A 4,317-nucleotide genomic window follows, 5' to 3' on the forward strand; every position below is an offset into this window, starting at 1 on the left:
ATAGGGAAGATGCTGTGAGAGCCGGGGGTGACCTGATATTCAGCTGGGAATGACTAAAACAGTAAATAAACAGAAGACATATATATACTCTATTAGCCACAACACAACCAGTCTTATATTTAATATGCCACAAATTAATCCCACATAAAAACACCTAGGTGTTTGTTATGCTAGCTCCTAGCTACTAGCTCGAGCTAGTTATAGCTCGAGCGGGTAATATGGACGGGATCCCGTATATATAACCCGCCAATACAATTCAAACACCTGATCAACACACACACTCACTCAGCCCAAAGAACCGTTCACCTAACCCAAGGTTCATAAAGCTTATATATTTAACCAAAGTTACGTACATGACACGCACGTACGGGCAAGCAATCAAATGTTTGGAAGCGCGCAGGTGAGACCTGATATTCAGCTGGGAATGACTACAACAGTAAATAAACACAAGACATATATATACTCTATTAGCCACAACACAACCAGGCTTATATTTTATATGCCACAAATTAATCCCGCATAACAAACACCTAGGTGTTTGTTATGCTATCTCCTAGCTACTAGCTCGAGCTAGTTATAGCAAGCGATCAAAGCGTACTCACGGTATCGCGTCTGCGTCTGTTAACGAAGTCAAAGTCCTCCTGGTAAGAGTTTCTGTTGTCCGAGTTCTTCGATCTTGACTGCATCTTTCGGGAATGTAAACAATGAAACACCGACTGTGTTGTGTTGCTGACTTCCCTCGCAAAATACTCCGCTTCGCACCGACTTTCTTCTTTGCTTGCTCAGCTTCTTTCTCCATAATGCAATGAACAAATTGCAACAGATTCACCAACACAGATGACCAGAATACTGTGGAATTATGAAATGAAAACAGAGCTATTTCGTATTGGCTTCAATGGGGAAGCCATACCTCTGTTAAATTGGCTATGTCACGCGCATACGTCATCCACCAAAGGCGTTTTGAACCGGAAGTTTAGCGGGAAATTTAAAATTGCACTTTATAAGTTAACCCGGCCGTATTGGCATGTGTTGCAATGTTAAGATTTCATCATTGATATATAAACTATCAGACTGCGTGGTCGGTAGTAGTGGGTTTCAGTAGGCTTTTAAGGGTTTGAGTGTTCTCTATATCCAACATTATGTATTATTTTAATTGCTCTTTTTTGGAACACCATTAGTGAATGAAGTGCACATTTGTAGTTGTTTCCCCATATTTCTTCACAGCAACTCAATTCGCGGCACAATAAAATAATATCTCAATATTGCACAACAATAACAAGTTACCTTTTGGACCAGTTTGATTTAACAATTTTATACAGGACATAGAAGTAGGGCTTTTATGAGTAGGGGTCCCCCACCTTTATCTTTTTATCAGTTTGGGGGTCTAAAAATATTTAAGACCCCTACTGCACAATATCACAAAACAATTTTTGGTTCTACGCTATTATATTGTTTTTGATACAATATTTGTTGGTAAAAGCATGTTAATTTTTAAATTGTGGTGTTTTGGGGGGCCAAGCACAGATTAAATTGATTACAATGGATAATAGTGATTTGGGATATAGTATTTTGGGCTATGAGCGCTGTCACAGAACGAATTATACTCATAAGTCATGGTACCACAAGGTGGCTTCTTCCATACATTATGTAAGTGTGAATGATTGTCAATCAGTGTTGGCCTTGCGATAAGGTGTCGACTTTTCCAGGTTGGACCCTGTAAAGCTGTAGGCTTCAGCCCCCCGCGATCCCGATAGGGACAAGTGTTAGGAAATCAATCAATCAATCAATCAATGTTTATCAATCAATGGATGGATGTTGCAATAAACAAAAAATGCAAACATCGACTTTCACACATTAAGAGTGTTACTAAAACGGCCTTCTTTCATCTCCGTAATATCGCTAAAATTTGTTCCATTTTGTCCACTAGCGACGCTGAGATCATTATTCATGCGTTCGTTACGTGTCGTCTCGATTACTGTAAAATATTATTTTCGGGTCTCCCTATGTCTAGCATTAAAAGATTACAGTTGGTACAAAATGCGGCTGCTAGACTTTTGACAAGAACAAGAAAGTTTGATCATATTACGCCTATACTGGCTCACCCGCACTGGCTTCCTGTGCACTTAAGATGGGACTTTAAGGTTTTACTACTTAAGTATAAAATACTACACAGTCTAGTTTCATTCTATCTTGCCGATTGTATTGTACCATATGTCTCGGCAAGAAATCTGCATTCAAAGAACTCCGGCTTATTAGTGATACCCAGAGCCCAAAAAAAGTCTGCGGGCTATAGAGCGTTTTCTATTCGGGCTCCAGTACTATGGAATGCCCTCCCGGTAACAGTCAGAGATGCTACCTCAGTAGAAGCATTGAAGTCCCATCTTAAAACTCATTCGTATACTGTAGCCTTTAAATAGACCCCCTATTTAGACCAGTTGATCTGCAGTTTCTTTTCTTTTCTCCTCTGCCCCCCTCTCCCTTGTGGAGGGGGGGGGGGGGGGACACAGGTCCGGTGGACTTGGATGAAGTGCTGACTGTCCAGAGTCGGGACCCGGGGTGGACCGCTTGCCTGTGCATCGGTTGGGGACATCTCTGCGCTGCTGACCCGTCTCCGCTCGGGATGGTCTCCTGCTGGCCCCACTATGGACTGGACTCTCACTATTATGTTAGATCTACTATGGACTGGACTTTCACAATATTATGTCAGACCCACTCGACGTCCATTGCATCCGGTCTCCCCTAGAGGGGGGGGGGGGGTTTACCCACATATGCGGTCCTCTCCAAGGTTTCTCATAGTCATTCACGTCTACATCCCATTGGGGTTGTGAGTTTTTCCTTGCCCTTATGTGGGCTCTGTACCGCGGATGTCGTTGTGGCTTGTGCAGCCCTTTGAGACACTTGGGATTTAGGGCTATATAAATAAACATTGATTGATTGATTGATTGAAGCACAGTTTTCCATCCATCCATCCATTTTCAGCCGCTTGTCCCTTTTGGGGTCACAGGGGGGTCGCTGGAGCCTATCTCAGCTACAATCGGGCAGAAGGCGGGGTTTTGTCCTACTAATTTCAGCGATCCTTGAATTCATCGTAGTTTGTTTACATGTACAACTTTCTCAGATGCTGCCACAGAAAGACGTGTTTTATGCCACTCCTTCTTTGTCTAATTTTGTCCACTAAACGCTTTATGCTGTGCTTGAATGCAGAAAGGTGAGCTTTGTTAATTTGCTGGAGTGCTTATCAGGCATATTTGGTCAATCCATGATTGCAAGCTAATCGATCCTAACATGCTATTTAGGCTAGCTGTATGTACATATTGCATCATCGTGCCTCGTTTGTAGGTAAATTTGAGCTCATTGAATTTCCTTTATTTTATGTCCTCTGTTTATTTAATTTATATTTGCTTGCCTCATGACACATTATCTGTATACTGGCTGCATTTCTCATAGTTGTTTGTGCACCATGTTGTTCCAGACCACAGCAAACGTTACCCAGCTTGCAAAAATTTTAATAAATCCATTAGATTAAACTTGAACACACACATCTATACCTTTGGCCATTCTGAGAGAGTTTTTTTCAGAAGTTATCTCATCCTGTGAGAAGCCTCCATTTTACTAATGATTTCCAGTATTGCAAAAATGTTTAGAATAAAAATAGAAAATACAACATTTCTGTCAACGAAGATTTGCATCAGCCTTTGAGAGTAGGCTAATATAGTTAATATAGACACTTACATCATCCATCCATCCATTTTCTACCGCTTGTCCAGTTCGGAGTTGCAGGGGGTGCTGGAGCCTATCTCGGCGGGGTACACCTTTGAACTCCAACCATTCTACATAAATGTCGATTTATGAAAGTAAGGCCTACATTTTCTAATTGGCTTAATGGTTTACAATTATCGATCAAATCTTGGAGAACGATTAAGAGTACAGAAGCCCTTAAATTGATATCTTTGTTAAAAACATTTAAAGTGATTTAGGTAGCCCTTTTTTTGTCATTTATTTTTTATTTTGTAATATTATTACTCTCTTTATTTGCTTTGGCTTTCTTTCCTTGACTTTTGTGTGAATTATAAATGTATGTTTGTTGTTCAATAAAAAAATACAAAATACAAAAAATACAAAAATAAACAAAATTAAAAACATTTTGGGTTGCCAACCCCTGCCGTAGCCTAAATCATGTTAAGTTGAATAATATTGGCATGAGCAATGGTGAAAATAGAATAAGCCATTCGGCACGATGAATATATAATACAAACGTATGTTCATAAATGTTTTTAACGTTGAAACGTCTTTGAAGCTGATCAACGCTGTCAATTT

The sequence above is a fragment of the Entelurus aequoreus genome, linkage group LG01, assembly GCF_033978785.1.
Source record: "Entelurus aequoreus isolate RoL-2023_Sb linkage group LG01, RoL_Eaeq_v1.1, whole genome shotgun sequence".
NCBI classification, from domain to species: domain Eukaryota; kingdom Metazoa; phylum Chordata; class Actinopteri; order Syngnathiformes; family Syngnathidae; genus Entelurus; species Entelurus aequoreus.